The sequence below is a fragment of the Rhea pennata genome, chromosome 3 (assembly GCF_028389875.1).
Source record: "Rhea pennata isolate bPtePen1 chromosome 3, bPtePen1.pri, whole genome shotgun sequence".
NCBI lineage: Eukaryota > Metazoa > Chordata > Aves > Rheiformes > Rheidae > Rhea > Rhea pennata.
This window is the reverse complement of record NC_084665.1, coordinates 104,767,041-104,787,287: the sequence shown is the minus strand read 5'-3', so window position 1 is coordinate 104,787,287 and position 20,247 is coordinate 104,767,041.

The window sequence follows — 20,247 nt, the reverse complement described above, 5'->3', positions numbered from 1 at the left end:
ACTTTAATTAAAGTTATTTTTCATTTCAAGATTTGGAGATAGACTGATGGATAGGCAACACTGAATGATGCGAAGTATGAAAACTGATGAAAAATTATAAGCAGCAATAAATGTCAGTGTGAATAGCCTTAAGTGAATGTAAATTTTCCATGTCAATTTTCATTAAGACTAAAGCTGAATCCCAGATATGACTGACAGCTTCTATTATCAGTTCTAAAAATTCGCATAACTTTATTTGATAGTCATCAGTATGAAAAGTAATGCATATTATATTACTACTTGCATCTGAAAGGCTATTCATGGAGCTTACAGAAATAATGGGCAGGTAAATGACTGACTAGCTCCCTTTGAGGACTCAAGAGTTGGAGTCATGTTCTCCCTCTGGTATTAAAGCATGCTACAAACCTGAAAGAAGCTCTTCTCAGAAATGTGAAATTATTTTGTCTTCCAATTCATATCTGGGAGAATAGCAAGAGAAAAAGCTTGAATGTTCATCTGCTCATAGTCACATGTGAAAGCCAAGATAAACTCTATATAGAAAAATGCACAGATCCAGTACAATGTTAGAAAGGCAAGACCCTATTTCCTTTCCATAGCTGAGGATTTCCTACAGCGGTTTTGTACTCTACTATCATTGATATTACCAAAACACACTGGAGAAGTGTCTGAAGCTACTGTACGTAATTCAAAACCACAAATGATCCCCTGCTCTTTCTGTCTCTTTCCTAATTAAGTAACATGCTCTCATCTGTCTCTTTTATCCCTCAGTTTTTGTTTTCTGATGAACAGTGAACTGCACAGAGGTGGAGTGAGTCCCCTGTACAAAATGAGAAGGTTTCATACAGTTTTAATAGGTTCCAGAGACACTGTTCAGACAGCTCATGCTCCTGCTGGCTGTAGGGCTGCTGGTGAGCATGACATGAATCATAGCTAAAGGATACCACATCACAACGTACTGAAAGGATTGGAAAGGCCTTGTTGCTGCCACAGTTGATTTCACTGCAGAACTGAACAATGCAAGAGCTTGGGGTAGTATGTTAGTGCTAATAATCAACCTGATTTACAGTATTAACAAGCAACAGCATAGAAGAACATCATCGCTTCCTTTCTGTATTGAAGAATTCTCAAAAGATTAATAGTGGAGACAAAAAGAGCTTAAGAACTTGGTTATGTTTAAATGAATGCAAATTTAGAGCTGATCCTCTGTTCTTTCTGTTTATTCAAAATTAAGTCTGATCTAGACTTAAGGTAGAGTTGGAGGAAAACGAGAGTAAAAGTTACCACCGAGTAAATATTGCTAAGAAATACTAGCAATTCTTTATGTTTTAAATTAATTTCTGATGATTTTATGTTCCATGTGCTTTAATTTTAAGCGATGATTTCAGTTGACTAGAAAGTCAGTTCAGAGAATTCTTTATTTTCAAGGTAATCGTGTAAAATACCGATATAAAGTGAATTTTGAAGTAGTCAATATGGGGACTCACATTAAAAATTTATTTATACCAACTACAGTACATATTATTCAATCTTGTGCTTTTTAAAAGCCTAGAACAATCCCTTTTTTTTCTGTTTAATTTTGAATATCAGAAATAACTCAGAAAACTGAAAACTACTCAAATATAATTTTAGAAGAGGCGTGAGGTAGCTCATCATTTGGCCAATGGTGTTGTCGAATATGAAGTGACTCCTGATAAAGATATAAGTAGAAACACAAACTTTGAAGTTCATTTTGTAATCCAATGAACTCTACCAGTTCAACACCTAAAAACTTGCAAATGTGTTTACAAGTTTAGCACTGGCTAAACTTTGACTTTAGTAGGGCTTCTGAGAGCATCTAAATTAGATGCCTCCTTTCCCTATGCAATCATAGGGAAGAGTGAAGAAATGCAGATCTTAGGCAGGGAATCATCTGTTTTGTGCCATACACAGAGAGCTGAACTCCTTATCCTCAAGAGTTGGGACTCTCAGTCTACTTTGGCACAAGTCTTCTCTGAAGCTGAAGCTTTGGAAAGATCTCCTTTGAAAGAACAGCAGACCCTTGTAGTGCACTCCTTTTTGTTATAGCCCAGTGGTCATCATACAGTCTGGCATCAGTAAGAGATATTTTTGAAGAAAATGCTTTATTCCTGTTGGGAATAAGTATGAAGATGGTTGGGAATAAACTGTTGACATTGTTCTTCAGTGAATGCTGATTCAACAGATTGGAGTATTTCAAGAGTATCCATGTCATGAAAAATCTTGTCTGAAAATTATTGAAGATTTTTTCTTTTTAAAAAGATTGGAATATTTTGTATATATTTTACCATTAATATTGTAATAAATATAAAAAATGCTACCTGTTGTCTATCAAATACAATATTAAACATCTCTTTTCTGCATACTTTACGCCATTGATGTGGAGTGTTAATAAAATGAAGAAAATAAACAAGCTTTAAGTCAAAGTTTAAATAAAACTTTCATTTCTGTGTCATTCTGTATTAAATTTCTAGCTAATTTAGCAATTTCTTACTCACTTGAAAATAGTATCTCTCTGTTCATTCTACAGTTTTTTGGAGGAAAACTATCTAGAGCTTCTAGCTGCCAGCTAAACTGTAGATATTAGGCTTTTATTGTTGTTCAAATCCAACTAAATTTAATAGCTAATTTAACATCTGAAGTTTTGAGATTTCTACAAAAATCTCTAATGCTCTTTTCTGCTTAGAGTAGCTCTCTATCACTCAGTCAAGGTTTTCTGAAAATAATGATTTTTCCTAAGTTTGGAATGCATTCTGGGGAAGTTTCTCTACAGCTTTTTTTCCTCCTCAAAATTCCAATTATTTCTTCTCCTGATGCAATTCTGACACTTCTAGCAATGATGAAATCTCTACTTTGGGCTGATCACTGATGCTCTAACTTCCAGGATATCTCGTTCTTTCTAAGGGAGAACTTAAATAGCAAAAATATTGAAAAGTAAGAGGGCTTGCTGGTACCAGACTTCTACTGCTACATCTTCTTTACGGACAGGGTCAAGAGAGAGAGACACAAGGCCAGAGTGCCCTCCTGGGTAAATTGGGCATTACATCTAGCTTTTAATGCTTGCAAAGTTACTACTTTCACTCTGATTAAACTTTACAGTTCATTTAACAGCATAATTAAAATTAGTTCACAGTGTCTCTACCTATTCCTCAGCATTTATCTCTTCACTCTAACTGCTGTACACTTCTCTCTTCTGTTCCCCAGTCTATTTAATCTTTATAATTTTTTCTTCATCCATTTTTTTGCTTTTGTTTTTCTGTGCAATCGCTCCGTATTTTCTTTCTATCTTGAAATACTGTCTCCTGAAATCTTCTTATGCCTCCTTATCATCCACTTTAGTGCTGCTACTCTACTAGTCCCTTTCTCTCACCTGCCACACCAGCAGAATCCTCCTTCATAAGAAGTTCATCAGATCAATTCTTTGGCTCCTCCATTTTTCATTCCTTTCCCATACATTAAATACTCCAAGTATTCAACTAAGTTTGTAATCTTTCATGATCTTTTTTTATTTTCTTCCTTCTTCCCTTAAATCTTAACCTGCTTCACAATTCCTTGCCAATGGTGTACTTATTTTGTCCACCACTTCAACCGTTTGCTCCTGGCAGAGACACTGGTGCAATATTCTTCTACTTCTATCCCATCCACTTGCCACTACTCTCCTAAACATTTATTTTCTTATGGTACAGTCTCATCCCTTCTGCAATTTTCATTTTTTCCCATCCGCAGTACTCAGACCTTATCCCTTTTGGTATTTTGCCAGCATATCCTTTTGCATTGCTGTTGTCTCCCTTTCCTTTTCATTGAACCTGAGCTGGATGTAGATGAGCTCTCCTCTTCCTCACTATGGTCCCTCTCCCCTGGGAGTTGCATTTTCCTCAGTTCTCTGTATCTGCCTCTTTCTCCCTCATTCATCACAGTCCTATAGCTGCTTTCTCTGCTGTCCTCCCACTCTGCTCTGAGCTCTCTGGGAGTTCTCTAACGCTGTCCTCCCTTTCTTTTGCTCACGGTTGTGTTGGCAAGAATCAGACAATTCACTGTCTTTTCTTCTTTCCCTCAACAAGTCTACTACACTGTGAAAGAAGATAAAGGTAGCATAAAGCCAGTGTTAACCCCTCTCAAGGAATCCTTTAATTCCCTTTCTGTCAGCTGCTCAGAACAGCCTGATGAAGAGACAGGTGTCTGTTGGTGGTGATGTGAAGCAGGATTTTTTAGGCTTGCACTTGAAAACTTCAGGAATGTACAAAAAAAAAAGATATTGGCTACTTTACTTAATTGACTTCCCTATGAGAGGTTACTGGAGTTCAAGAGGAACATGAAAAGAAGCTTACATTTACAGTGCTGTATTGAATTACTTAGCTGTGAGGTGTTCCCATACAGAGTAATGAGCATCACAGAAACATGGAAAAATAAGCAAACTGTTGAGCACAAATATATAACAAAGACCTAAAACAAGGGAAGTAAAATATTTACTGTGGAAAAGGATTCACCAATCTAAGTCCTCCTTTAACTTCTGTTTCAGGTTGCTATTTCTAATACAAACAATTTTCAGTAACAAAAATGAGAGTTTACCAGTTCAAGTGAAAAAGATAACTTTGGGATTAAATTGAATTCTGTCACTTGGAGTGATGGACGGTACAGAGGTGTACTAAGCAGCAGTAGCTGGAGTAGAGAGCCTGTTCCCTCGTGCTGTCAGCTGTCGCTGCGCAGAGAGGACGTTGATCAGATAGCAGGATCTGGACCTCGGAAGGATGGATCAAAGGTCCCAGGCTCTTGACATTTCCCTGCAGATGTCTCAAGGAGCCTCAGGTGGTGTAGTACCAACTGCTGATCCCTGAGGACCAAAGCTGGAATCTGGCAAGGTTGATATATGTTTGTGTGTAGTTAATAAACCATAATACTTTTAGACAAATTATTTCAGGCAAAGTACATTTTGATAAGCATATTAGGCAGAATTTAGCATATAAGAGCAATATTTAGTGTGAAAAATATAACAATTAGTGACATATATTTCCTTCAGATTTAACAGCAATAAATGAGAATAAGGAAATTGCTATTTGGATGAGACATTTACCCACAGAAACGATTGCCATAGAAAATTTGGTTTTGTTTTTTATCATTATTTGTTTTCCATACAAAGGTGTTTTTAGGTAAGACAACGGACCATCAGTAAAAGCTTACAAGGAACACTTTCCAATATGAGGGAATTATAGAAAGAGGAATTCAAGTAGGTTTAAGGACTGCATTTGAAAATGCAGTCTGATGATACTGTCATATAGGAACGGGTCTGTTACTGACTGGAAAATGAACTAACCTAAAACAGTTTTCATTTCTAAATTTTATGGTAAGATCCTATTCAATATGTGACCAGGATTTCCTAGTGAAGCATTTAGTAGTGAGTTGACTAAACCCTACACTGGCAAGCTAGACTGGAGCTGGTCTTCATCTGTGTAAAAGTGCCAAAACTCTTTAGCCTGGCTATAGCATTGCAGCTTCTCTTTGGGTTGCAGTTGGATAAAATAGGTGAAAGCAAGTCAGACTGAGTGCTCCAGCCTGCACTCTTGAGAATGAGCTCTCATTTGGTATAAAGATTCTGTAGGTAGTACTTTCACCCTTGCAATTCCTTTCTATGCTATGTGTTTTGGAGAGGACATGATGGAGAGGAGCGTGGAGACATTGCTGTTACAGGTGACTGAAGGTGCAGAGGCTGCAACAAAGGCTTGAATGCTAGAGGATTTCCCACAGAGACCTCGAGATAGTGTGCTATGGAAGGGCAATATCCCTGTGGTCCCCTGCCACACCATGAACCCTGCATCTAAGCAGATCTGTGCCTACGAATTTCTTCAATTTTCAGTTCTACATTGCCATTAAATTCTTCTGAAAAGGGATAACTGAGTGTTAAAAAACAGTTTAGACTTAGCGCTAATTAGTATTTCTTTCAGTTAGGTTCTTACGCACCTGAGTACTTAGAATAGCTGTTAAAATACAACTAAGTGGTATATAAATGTTTATTGACTGCAATTCAACAAAGCACAAGAATCAGTGTATTACCTGATCATTATTGAACCAGTTCCATGATTTCACTTGCATGTACATTAATTGCCATCTCTGCCCTTAGATTCTTTCTTATTGAAAAAATGGGATAATAATCTCTAGTTGCCTTTTGTCAAATACTTTGAGGTCTGGGGACAAAAAGTACCATATGAATGGCAGGTATCCTCATTAGCTGTAGTAGAAAATTTCATAGATCTGAAATTAAATAAGACAGACCACTGTGTTTGGAGGACCTTTTGCTCTTTGTTATATATAAATTTAAGAACATCCCACAATTTCATGTGCTCTGGTCAGAACAGATACAGTAAAAGCAGCAGTGATACCTATATCTCCAAAGAGTCCGACAGTATATCATAGCTCTCTTGTGGATGAACCCCTTCTCAGATAATTCAGCATCCACAGCCAGTTGATCTTTGCTCTCTGCAAACAGCTAAATAATAATAATAAATAATAATAACAGCTAAATAATGCCCCAAAGGAAGTGCTAGCTGCTATAGCATTTGGCAGTGTTTTACCAAGCTGCTATCACAAAAAAAGTATGTCTTCTCACTTGAGCTGGTAGATGTTTGCTTTCTCATGTAAATACATGATTTGCTTTTTTCTGAGGATATAATAAGCATAAGCTGGTAAGGCAACTTGTCTTAATTGCGTTCAGCTGACAAGTATGTTTTATTCTGATAACTATAATGATACCACAGTGTTCATCAAGTAGAATCTGAAGTAAAGCATATAGACATAGATGACAATTGAATAATTCAACCTTCTTGGAAAGCTTATTTAAAGTATTGGTCAACATCTCTCATTCTCAGAGTCCTGTATTCAAGGTGCATGGCAAGTGTGTCTTCTTAGCTATTTGTCCCCTTGCACTTTTAATATTTTAACAAATACTTATCAAAAGTAAAAGGATTAAACTAACTAAATATCATGCAGGACTGTGAAATTGCAGCAGAACAAAATGCAGTTTTTGTGCACAATTCATTCATAACTACTTTAGGAAAATAACAAAGCATTGGCTCAGTATTACACTTTGTAAGATTTGACATCTTCTGCAACTCTGATTATCAAAACACTCCAGTGGGCAAAAGGTATTTCCTTGTGAGTGTCTGAACTAGGTAAGCATCTGTTTACTCATCTTGATTCCACCCACAAACTACTAAAGGATTAAATAGTATGCAAATTATAGTTATTTTGAATCAGGTTCATCATGCAGACTCCTTCATTTACAGAATCAAAGAAAAGGCAAAGAATGCCTGCATAGATTTATATCAGAATAATCTTTTAAGTAATAATCCTTAAACATTTTGAAATAGTAAGAGTAAAGAAAGATCACTGTTTTCAGAGCACCAAAAAAAATTAATGATTGGTTTATGGAGACTTACTGTCTCTTTAGGAGTCTTTTTTCCCCCCCTTTTTATATAGGGAACATATTGCTGTACTAACTTTGCAAAAATTAACTGCTTTTTAAAGAATATCCCTGAACAACCTATAATATTCTGCTCTCCATCGTCTATTATTAAGCAGAATGCTGAATGCAGCAGAAGAATATCAAACAAAGCAATGATTCAGCAGAGAAAGTAAGCACACTCATAAGTTACTGGGACTATTCAAGGACTTAAAAGGCATGTAGATGCATAAACACCACGAAGAGACAGGGACAGAGGTTCTTAAATATATGTCTCGCCTTGGTTAAATGTAACACACCTTAAAAATTATTCATGTGAGAATACATTAGGAAAGTAAGATTATTAGTACATTCTAATAGTTTAGACTCTTCTTACTGTTTACCGGTATTTTCAATTTTTAGCTGATTCATGCATATAAAAATAAAATGGGAAAATGAAAACCCCACAATATTTTATTAAACTGTTGCAAGGATATAATTCCATAAAGATGAATTCTATTCTTAATTTAAAACACAATTACCTTTGCCAATGCTGCACTGTCAATTCCCCCCCCCCAAAAAAAAAAAAAACCCACCCTCTCTAGCTGAATTTTGGCAGTCATCCAGCTATTGGATCTTATGACTTAAGTTAGTTGTGGAGTTCGTTTGTGTTCCAAGGGCTTTATTCACAAATATTTAATGAAACTTCTATGCCAAAACTGTACAGAAGGTATTTATTTTTCTTGTCATTTGTCAGGGTCAAAGAACAAGTTTCTACAAAACCTGAAGCTTTATAAAACCTTCAGGATGCCAAGTTCTTTGGCTTCAGTATTGTAAAAGTGAAGCCAGAAAATAGATGGATCTGGCACTTTCAAACCTGCTTAAAAATAGAAATATTACAAAAGTTGCACACATGTGCAATAATATTACTTGTTCTGATGGCAAGAACAGCATGTACGTTGTACTTTTTTCTTTTTTTCCCCTCTCTTTTACAGACATAAGCTCAGTCGTCCCCCCTAGCTGTGGGTATCCATCTCAGCCAGTTCTTTCTTGCCATCAGAATGGCAAAACCAGAATGGCTTGTACGTAATGAAATCTCACCATGCTGTAAGTTGCTTATCAAACCGCATTTTGATGAGTGACAGCATAATGAACATTAACCTCTTGCTGCCTCTGGTGCTTACACATTTATTGCTGCCCCAGGATTTTTGCAGACTTCAAAGTGATAGTTTATTCTGCTTTGTGAGTGAGGTTGCTCATTCTCCATTAAAAAAATGTCAGATACTTGTCTAAATAATATGAACTCGCATTAACAATCTACAAGAAATATTTGAAATAGTAAAATTTTCTCAACCTTGAAGGAAATATAGTATATTTGCTCTCAATAGAAATTTGTGATCAATCACCGTTTAATGCCTAGAGTTCATGGGAATGATTTCTGGTCATTTGGCAATATTTGTGTGACTACTTGACCAACTGAGTTTTTAAGTAGAAAGCTGAATCAAAACTGTGTTTCTAATCCCAGTATAAGCTCCAAAGGAGAAGAAAAATGACATTTTCACTCCATTACTTACTGTTACTACTGTCTCAAGGATAAGTGCCCAATTCCATCCAATATTTTTGCTGAAGGAATGAAAGGAGTAGCAAATCTATTTCTCTGGACCAAAATTTATTAGAAGGAGAAAGGTAGGGTCAGTGTGGCTACAACACTTTCTTCTTCCCCTTTATCTTCCTGAAGCCTCTTTCCTTGAATGTGTGACTCCTGCAGTTTGAGTGAAGTAGGGCGTGATGGGGGAATACTGAAGAGCACAATCTCTCTGGAATTTTTTATGTGCAGGAGCACAGTTGGGTTTGACACACATTTATAAGGGCAGTTAATGTTTGAGAGAAATTTAAGCCCCCAACTTTAAAATTTGATCTAGTGCATCTAATTTCCTTCAATAACTGAAGGTATTGAGTAGTAATAAAGATATATATGTAATGGACCTTATATTATGCAGTATTAATGTTGTAAATGTTTTCCAAAGATGTTCTTGTTTAAGTTTGAAAAACTTAGGATAATTGTCATATCAGAAGATAAAAAATATATGATGGCTTTAGTTTGAAATTAGAAAACATTCAGTTAGCTGCATTCTAACTTTTTTGTTTTCTGAAGAGCCCAGGTTTGTGAAAATTCTAATGAAAAATCAAATATATACCAATACATTTCTTGTGTTAACCACGAAATAAAGAATTAAAGGTCCGAATCCCCCAAGACTTTTGCATCTGGAGAGGTGAGAAAGATTTGTTTTTTATTCAAAGTATAAATTATTTTAGCATTTTTTTGTACAAACTCATTTTCCATTACAGTCTATCTTATAGACACTGAGATCCTTTTATTAGTAGGAAAATTAATAAAATCAGAGCATATGGCTTGACTGACACACAGTTCTTCAGACCAAGTGAAGATATGAGAGCTGAAGTAAAAATGATCAAATTCTTAAGATTTCTAGCAAAAAATAGCCAGCTAGACTGAAAAGCAATGATCTGAAAAAGCAGCAAAGAACATAGTTCATATTTTTATCAGTGGAGCTGTAATGTACTGTGCACTCAGGTCCAGATCCAAAAAAAGCACCTACATGCACCATACACGCTTAGAGATGTACATGCTTAAGATACATGTATTCGCTTGAATACTTTGATACTACTCACACGATCAGAATTAAGCATGCACTCACATCTTTTTGCTGAATCAAAATGATCTAGACTTTTTAAAAGAGAGAATATTAGATTTTTGCATGCAAATGAAAACAATCAAATTTGTAATATTCTGATACACACCAGTAAAATTACTACACAAATTTGAAATTCAAAATGTTATGCTGATGAATAGGTTTCACTGCCAACATTCTTTGGCAGAGAGCAAGATGTCCAAGATTTTTTTCCACACATGGGTATTATGTAAACATTGTTTATTGCATTCATAAAATTGCCATGTCTACGAAGATTCAGTGACTGTAACAAACACTATAGAGCGATTTTGTGACAAACTATTGTTAATGGAAACTATCCACTAGCTATATTGTATCCTATGAAACATTTTTAGTGAGTCCCAGCTGGTTTATTTAATCTTACAAAGACAGTGAAGATTGTTCATGAGCTTCTGTGAGGCTTGTTATCAGATAAAATATTTGAGGGATTTTACAGTCTGCTTCAATAATTCTACTGACAAGCCCCAGCCTGGGAGGATAAGTGAACAACAGCTATTGTTGTTCTTGTATCTCCTTTTTCTGTACAAAACACTCCTCAAAATTTACTACAGTAAATTTCTTACTTATCATTTGATTTACTTTTAAGCACTCCTGATCATATTTTTTCCTAAAAACATTTTTCTGCTGTTTGTTCCCACCTATAACCACCTATAACCATTTTCAGCCCAGTCATAAGCCTGTGTGCTATTATAGCAATCATCCCTACTGCACGGCAATTCAGCAGACTTTATAAATCCCCATGAACAGCTATTTGAAAATATACACAAACAATGTTTTTTCCAAAAAGTTAGGATGCTTCAGAGTGCAAGTTGAAATTAAAAATACAATCTGCCCATAGGAGCCAGCAAAGGGACTCTGGGCTAAACATCTTCAATTTCTCAAAAACATTATTTCCTCTCTTTACTTGGAATAGAGCCAGTTTAAAGATCAGGTGGTGCAAAAGGCCATGAGCAACAGCTCCTCTGCCTCAGTTCGACTTGCGCCTCCTTGCAGCTATTTTCAGGTCCTGGGACTCTAGGAATTATGCCTAGGAAGGACACAGGGACAATCTTTAGGAACCGCAACCACTCTCTCTCCGAAATCTTCATTTTTAGTAGCAAATGTAAGACAGTGCTAAAGGAGGCCCCTGCTGTCTCCCATTGTCTCTTCTTATGCTCCTCTGCTCAGCAGGAGCCACCCAAGGCAAACTGGGAAGAAAAGTTTCCAAAAGTGTGATGCTGCACTTTGACTGAGAGAAGAAACTTAACTTCAGAAATGTATAGTTCTCAGAATATTTCCTAATCTATTAAACTCTAAAAACTCTAGTTCCTAGTTCTTTTGACTTGTTTCACCAAATATTTACTTTAAAAACAGATGAGTTAAATCTTAGTTATCTATTAACCACTTGTTCCTAACAGAGGTGGCTTTGGAGCATGTTGCTTGCAAGAAAATTGAGAACTACTGTTATTTCCACTGCCTTTTGATTTCTATAAGCATGAACCTGTTTTCACTGTTTTGTATGGTAAATGCCTACTTAAAGACAACGTAAACCAAAAAGGAAAAGCCAATGTGTATTGACTGAGAAGGAAAAAACTCCTGCCTTTTGGTGAAAAAAATACTTGGCACACTTGTATGAACATTTTTTAAAAGATTAGTGGTGAGAAACTTAGTAAAAAGAGCAGTTAAACAATGCTCCATGGATAAAATGCTAGCAGTAGTGCTGTACACTGTGGGGAAATCAATGCAACTGATTGGGGATCCAGAGAGGATGCTGAAGAGAGTCATCAAGGTAGCTTACAAACAGCTTACAAACAGAAAATAAGGAAATGACTGACACAGCACGTATCTGGACACAGCGAAGAAGTTAAAAGCCTAGTGTAAGAGTCCCACCTTAATAGTCTTACAGTCTTATCACAGACATACTCAGTAGGGCATTAGGAAATGTTTTTTTTTTTTCTGTACAGAAACTCAAAAATAAAGTTTTCTGTAATCAAGTACATTTGTTCAAAAATGAACCATTTTCTGGGATTGTAAAAAGACGGAGTTGCATACGCACAGCTGATAGTTTTGCTTTTTCAGTTTGAGGTCTGAGTACGATTTTTTCTTTTAATTGTTGTTATTCTAATACCTGTAACTTTTTTTGTAGTATAGTTGTTTTCATGGTTAGGTGATGATAACAGAATATATAGTACCCTTAATTAAGAGCAAATGTTAAATAAAAAAATATAAAGCTTCCTTATAGAACAGAAAGCTGAAATAACTGAGAGGCTGCTATGCAGCTCCTGAGCTGTGGAAGACCTTCTGTGTCTTCCATGCACCTAAGTTATGAGAACAGAAGTTTCATCAGGTATAGACAGAAAAGGAGCTGAATATAAAACACATGGTCCCTGCTGTTGTAAAAACGCCGCAGGCATGTGTAGGCCAGACAACAGGAGAAAAATGCTTAGAAGCATCCTAGAAAATACTTTGTGGTACCACCTGATAAAAATATTAGGCAATTTTCTGGATATAAAAAGACTTGAACTTCTGAACAAAGAAAGAGTCTCTCTCTCTTTTTTTTTTTTTTTTTTAATTCATACTCGCTTCAGAGAAACAGGCTTCTGTGAACTTTTCTGAAGAGCTGTGTAAGAGATATACCTGGTGATGTATTCATCAGCTGCTCCTAACCAAGCGCATCAACCGGCAAACAAACAGATTAACAGAACTGATCAGTGGTAGTCAGCCAAACAAACAATCCTAGATGCAGCAGTACAAGGGCAAATTATTTAATGAGATCCATGCAGCTTGTGGGCCGCTCACAGTGCTCGCCTAAGCACCCCTTCCCTGTGTTTGCAAGTGTGGAGCACACAACCACAAAGGAAGAAGACTGAGAGAAATTTTTGTTTCCTAATCTTATTCCACTTTGAGAAACTCCTAACATATTGTGTTTTTTTTTCTCTTAAAAAAAATATTGGAGATGGGGAGTAGGAGAGAAAAGAGTGAGAGACCTCTAAATCAGAAGAGATTAAGATATTAAAACTGTCTGAGTGACCCAGTATGAAATTATCTGCCCCGAATCAGAATTCAGCCCAGGAATTTAAGCATTTTCCAAGGTGTAGATCTTGAGATCAGGCTGCTGTCAGTTATTGGGATAGAAGTGAAGATATTCCAGTTTGCATAAGTAATTGAGAATATAACTTGAGCAAAAAGAGTTTTGTTTTTTTAATACTCAAGTTTTATCTAGTAAAACCGAGCACTTCCTAAAAAAAAAAAAAAAAAAAGAGGAAAACCTATACCACAAAATTGTTACCCAGTTTATTACATGAGCTTACTATGTCTGGTGTCTTGTAGGTTATTTATCCTCTCTACTTCCATTTTACTATATGTACTTCATGCAAAATACTAACATTTTCTGTTAACTGAGTGTATTATTACTTGTTGTTACTTGGTTCATATGCACTACCCTGAGATGCCATGTGCTATAGATGTCCTTATAAAGCCAAATTTCATCATTCTGACCTGTCAAGGGAGCTATAGACCCAATGTTATTAAATAGGTAAATACCATATGATAAGAAGAGTTATGACAAAGCACTCTTGTAGGTATATCTAGGTTTTTTACATTATTTGTATAATTATAACTTTACCATTTAATTTGTTCTGAAAGTACTTTCTAGCAGTGATTATTAGCAATAACAAAATCACCACCTCACTTCAGTTTTTAATTGTTTCATGTAAAGATGAGGGATAGTTTTGGTCTTCATGCTCTTCAGACATTTTTTCCTTCCTCATAAAATATCTGAGTTTAGTCTCTATAAGTAAGACTAAAGAATATTAGAAAACTGAAAAATCTGTCATTATTTTCCAAAAGAATAGAAATACCAAATCTTTAAACTTTACCAAAAAATTCTCTTCGGATCCCCTTCATTTTCAGAAAAGAGAATAAATAAATAGCCTATAAACAAGCAGCAGAGCAAAACAAACACAGGCGTAGACTTCTGCTGAAGTCAGTCCCACTTGGTTTTCAAATAGGGTTTTGAATGGAGTCTGGGCAGGGGGCCAGAATGGGGACTGCATTTTCTCAGATGAACTGTTATAACCACATCCCATCCATGAAAATCTAGGCACAGGCAAGATGACAGAGAGCAGGGACAGTCTTATCAAGGTGCCAGTACTGCTTCCCAAGACTTGCAATACAAGTGGGAAACAATTTTGTCCCACAAAGAACTCCTGACAGCAATTCTTGAATATTTAAGATAAATGAATTGACTATATCACCCTGAACAGTGGCACTGGAGTAGGAGATATATGTTTACTCAAAGGACTGATATTCTCCATAAGCACTCAAGTATGGACCTCAGAATATTAACTGAGGGCAAGGATAAGTGTTTTTTTGCCACGTCAAGGCTCCCTGAGAATTTGTAATGGCTTGGAAACAAAATAATAACCTATGTGAACAGGGAAATGGAGGTGCATGAGACATATACCAATTTTTAGGAGTGACAGAGTGATAAATAGCCACATGACACAAAAGTGGGACTGTTAAGGATACCCTAAAGGGATAGCTCTGTAAGGACGGTATAACTGTAGCCATCACCGACTGCATCATCCAAACAGAGCAGAATCGGCCATGCAACAGCTTCACTGTTCGCTCAGGGGGACAATTATGGAGGAGTGTCTGGTCTGGAGCTGATAGAAAGAACAAAAATGGTTGATCCTATTCTCTCGCCCCGTATCGTTTTCAATGAGACCCTTGTGGCAGGAGTGGTTACACACTAACAGGAATTATTAGGATGTAAAGAAAACCTTCACTACCACATCAAAAATATGGTGACTGACAGGGGAGATTAGGACAGACTAAATGGCAAAGCACAATATGAGTGAGCAGAACTGCTATGGTGATGTTTGTTCACCAGAGACCATTTAGCTCACTTACTTAAGGCCATCTTTAATGACTGATGGCCCATCACAATGTCTGTGGTAAGAGATAGCTGTGCCATGTATGTTATGGTAACATGAGGATTCAGTACAGCTGGATGGCAAAGGACGGTTCCCAGAAGAGTAGGGGGGTGTAGACAGATAGATCGTGACAACAAAGGGCTAGTCTTGCAGGAGGAAATACCAGGAGATTATTGATTTGCAGAGCATGAACTTCAGCAAAAGTGATGCCAAGCTTCAGAAAAATAGGAAGTCTAAGGATACCTGAGATGTAAGAATGCCTGGGCTGTAAGAATGGCTATTCAGCATAAAAGACACAAAAGAAATAGGGAATATAATATATTGAACATAAAGATACACAAACCCTACTGACCTGTAATTAACAGAGACAACAGCAAAAACAACAGAGCTCTCAGATCACTGGCTGATGGACCAAAAAAAAAAAGAAAATAACAAAGGCATAGACTTGAGGAGGGTCAACCAGAACTTTGTACCTGATACAAAGGAAGCTAGAATTTCATGGGATATATGAGGGGGATTAAGGATACGTAAAACATGTTCTGGGATGTTTTAAGAGGACTGTGGGAATGTGCAAACTTTATTGTGGACTGTAGAACAGCCAAATGCAGGGAAAGCGGAACCCCACAGTAGATCAAAGAGGAACAAATGTGAGAAAAGAGGGAATAAAAGTGATCAGGTGTGCATAAATAGGAGCTGGTCATCACGCTTGTCTGGCTGAGCCTTTCACCTAATTACTACAGTATGTCCTCTCTGATAAACTGTTTTCTGTAAGACCTTGCTCTCTGTTCTGTGTGCTTGTGCATGATTTGCTAGTGAATTCCAAGCTGTACGAGCAGGTGGGGAGGAGACTTTAATCTGGTAAGACCCAAGATCAGAGCTGGAGACTGGATATAAGGAGACCGGGGGTCTGCATATGGATCCTGGGTGGGCTCGAGGTCTGGAGCAGAGTTTGAGGCATCTGCAGATGGGTGTGTCCTTGCAAACTGGGGAAGTATGGGTTGCACATATTTCTCTAAAACACTTGAATCGTGATCGGGCGAAGAGGAGTAAGAGTCTTGGGCTCTCCGTGTTGCTCGTGTTTCTGTGAGTATAGTCTGTCTCTGTGGGTGCACAGGCAGTGCACCTGTGTTAGTCTGGCCTTGTTAGTGTCTGCATGTGTGCGTGCATGTGTGCATGTGTGTGTGTGTGCATATATTTGTATTTTTTGAAGTGCCAGTAGTGAGGCACTTCTGGCTGGAGCTGGGAATGGACGGCAGCAGACTCCATCTAACAGGCCAAGGTGGAGAAATCCCCTGGGTCTTAAAGCTCTGCAGATTTAGTTTCCCTTAACACAAAGACCTTCTTATTTACTCATGATGATTAAAAAAATGGATCAAAGGACCATAACTACATTCTTTCCACAAATGAGGATATATGGCAATGCAATAGGTAAAGGCACAATTTATATAATAATACCTATCTTTAATATAAATAAAAGTTGCAGCCTGCCATTCAGACTGGCTTCAGTGGCTCCGCTCTCTTTTGTGCCTGAGGCAATAGCTGTCTTGCTTCGGAGGAGCAGTTCCTCTGTGTGCCCAGCCACTGGGTTGTTTTGCCCATTACTGTACATTTGTTCTTTCCCTTGTACTCCAGTGGGGAAAATGGGAGGGTCATAAAGAACAGCTATTTTCTGAACCTGCTGATATTCATCATCTTTTTGCTTGAACCTTGATCTGAAACCTCAGAACTTGGAGAATTTGCAAGATGCAAATCCTATCAAAGGGAAAGGAACAAAAGGAGTGACAGCTACACAGTTTTGTTTGCTTGTTAATTTTGGAGATATCTTCATTTCAAGATTGGCAGTTCTCAAGAAAAAGTTGCACTGCAGTGTCTCTAACTTTGTCTTGTACCGATTTTTTTCAGTAACATATCAGATGATCTCTTTCTCCCCAAAACAGTTTTGCCACTGACTTTAATTATGACATGAGATAAATCTGTATTAGCACACATTTTCCTAAAGGACAGCAAAAATGTTTTATCAGATCATCAAATATGGGCTCACTAGACATGTGATTTGATATGCCTTATAACATTCATTTAGATAGTGTAAACTGTGTAAATGAATGCAATTATCACTGTAGCTATCTAATGATAACACAGCAAAAGGTTATGCTGTTCTTACTGACTTTGTTCTTCTAGCTAATAATAGTTATTGTTCTATTATTTTACTACATTGAAAAGAGAGATTTGCTGATGTGATTTAATATTGGACTTTTATTTAGATTTACTTTGCAAAACTATCATGAAATTTACTGGTACAAGCACAAAATCCATTAACTCTACTCTTCACAATAGTGATTCGTGAAAATGATAATACTTAGATATTTTAATCAGCTCTCAAAAACAACTCATTTAGCCTGAATGACTAGAATTTGAAAAGGCTGATTTAGGCAATGCTTTGTTCAAAGTCAAGACAGGCTCCATCAGGAAAATTTTAGATGCAGATTTCAAGCACTGCAAAATCATAGACAGATTTTGTTATCAATTTAGATTTGAGTATTTTTTAAAATTAGCTAAGGCTGAAAGAAAACACTGGAAAATTAAGCAATAAATTAAAATAAGCTATAAAATGCATTGGACTTTAAGTGCCCAAATGAAATTATGTAGTTTGGCACTTAGGGGACTTCTGCTGTTGATTTTATTGTTTGTGGCACTATTTGTGCCAAACATGCCTGCTAGTTAAAGTGGGATGGTCCCATTGCCTGTAACTGTGCACTTCACTGGCAAATTTGACTTTATGTGGTTTTGTATTTGTTCAGACAGAAACTGTAAGAACAGGGTTCTCTGACAGAGAGGCCTCCACCTGGTGTGACTGTCATACGTCCTGGAAGAAACACACCAAAGCTATGTCATTTTGATTATTTGTTTCATCCTCGATACAAAAGGGCTATAGCTGTAGATGACCTCTTGGTTTAATAGATACTTTAAATATCAAGTATTCTTTTGATGTGTCATGTTATGTAACGTATGTTGTCTAGTAGGACCTCTCATTTTGTGTTGAGTAGACAATGAAATCTCTCCTTGAGATTACTTCTCTACTTGGCAGGAGGTAGATGTCTACTCAACACAAAATGAGAGGTCCTACTAGACAACATACATTACATAACATGACACATCAAAAGAATACTTGATATTTAAAGTATCTATTAAAATATTTGATTTAGAAAACCAACCATTTGTAGAATGCAACTTATCAAAGTCTAGTTAAACATTTTTATTAATGCTAGACAAAATATAATTTCAAAGGAAAAGTCTACTCAAAGATGGAACAAATCAAGATTTCTTTTTGAATTAATACGAATATTGCAAACTTAATTACACGAATATTCTACATTTCTCTTCAGACATAAAATGTCCTACACTGAGCCTAAATCCCTCCAAAGCAGAGAATCTGTTTTAATCAGTTCTCTACATTCTCAAATGTTTTCTGTGCTGTTTTAATACTATTGCCACTTCTTTCATAAAATTTGTGTCCCTGAGTCTCTTGCTGCTAACTTTTAAAAGTTCTTTTGACAGCATGGTTCAAAGATGAGCATTACGGGAAATTCCTACTCAGTTCAAGGAGAACAGCTAAAATGGCTGATGTTAAACCAGCACCTGCCTGCAGCCAGTAGGCAGTGACATAGCAAGAGACCTTGAAACCACCTGAACTGTAGAAAAATCTACTTATGCTTGATGCACAGCTGCAGCCAGATATGTCACCACAGATGTGAAGGGCAAAATCCTATACAGCAATCATAGAGACAAGGAATGATTTTCAAAGGTGCCAGCAATTTTCTATTTTTTTTTCCCACTCACAATTAAAACTCTGAGGCCAACATCGTGTGTCTAGCTAGCTGCAGTCATAGCATTACATTCTCATGCAATAAAAATTGGATCTCTTTGAAAAACATTTTTCCCCCATCAGCTACCAAGAAACCATGTTACTGAATCCAGTAAATCTACTGTGATATCCCTAGAGGGTTCTTCAGAGAAGGTAACAAAATATAATCTTCAACAGCCTTGTCAGTCTAAGCTTCCTTCTGTTAAGTGAGTCCTTGATATATTTTTCCTCTGCGGCCAGCAATGGATAGTACATCCCTACCATCTGAAACTGAACCCTCTGAGCCTTATTTATGTCATTGTCGTCTTATAGCCTTATACCAATCTTAAGATTACATTTTTAAATCCTCTAAAATTGTTCCTTGAACTGTTGTAAGACTTTACAAATAATTGGGAAAGAGGAGCATTTTTAGTTTTCTCTCTCTCTCTCTCTTTTTTTTTTTTTTTTTTTTTTTTTTGATAGAGTTCAGCTTTATCACAGTTTTCGGGGGGGGTGGTTTTTTTTTGTTTTGTTTTATTTGTCACAGAGATGTATACTGGGGATAGTTAAATTTAGGTCTATTTCTTTATCTGAAATTATTGAAAATGCTTTGAGATCTCTTATACTTGTAACTACTAATAGAAATGCAAATGCTTCCTGGAGATGTTTCATCTCTTCATGAAACAGCAGGGATGTTTCGAGTAGGAGAATTTCTGTGTTCAGTTGCATCAACAGGTTGCGTCTGACCAAACTTCTGTCTTCTCTTTCTGCTTTCCAGCAATAAGCTAACAAAAGAGTTGTGCACAAGCTTGCATACAAACACACATGAACAGAAGGACTTTTTACTACATAAATTAATAATGGCAGTGCAGAGAGGTACTTCTGAAAACCCTTAAGCACAAGATACAGGACGGGGTGACAGATGAGTTTCACTCATATGGGAAAAAAATTATTTATGCCATAGTTGCAAGTATTTATCCTTATCCCAGAATTCTACATATTTTTAAAGAATATTCTGAATGACCAATAAACCCCTACAATGGGAGAAGGCTCAGAGGAGATGGGCAAGAGTGAGGCACCCATGAAGCTCGGGAATAATGTAGGATTTGACTTGTTAACCAGCGCTATTGCACAGAAATCTGACTTTATCTCAACACAAAGGTGACTGGAGATCCTCTAGTAATCTTTGTTTTAGATGAGCAGCTCTGTCTGTTGAGTGGATCATCTGGTGTAAGTGTTTCTCCCTGAGATAGCCAGACCAGCATGGGGGAGGTGTACATATGTAATTACTCA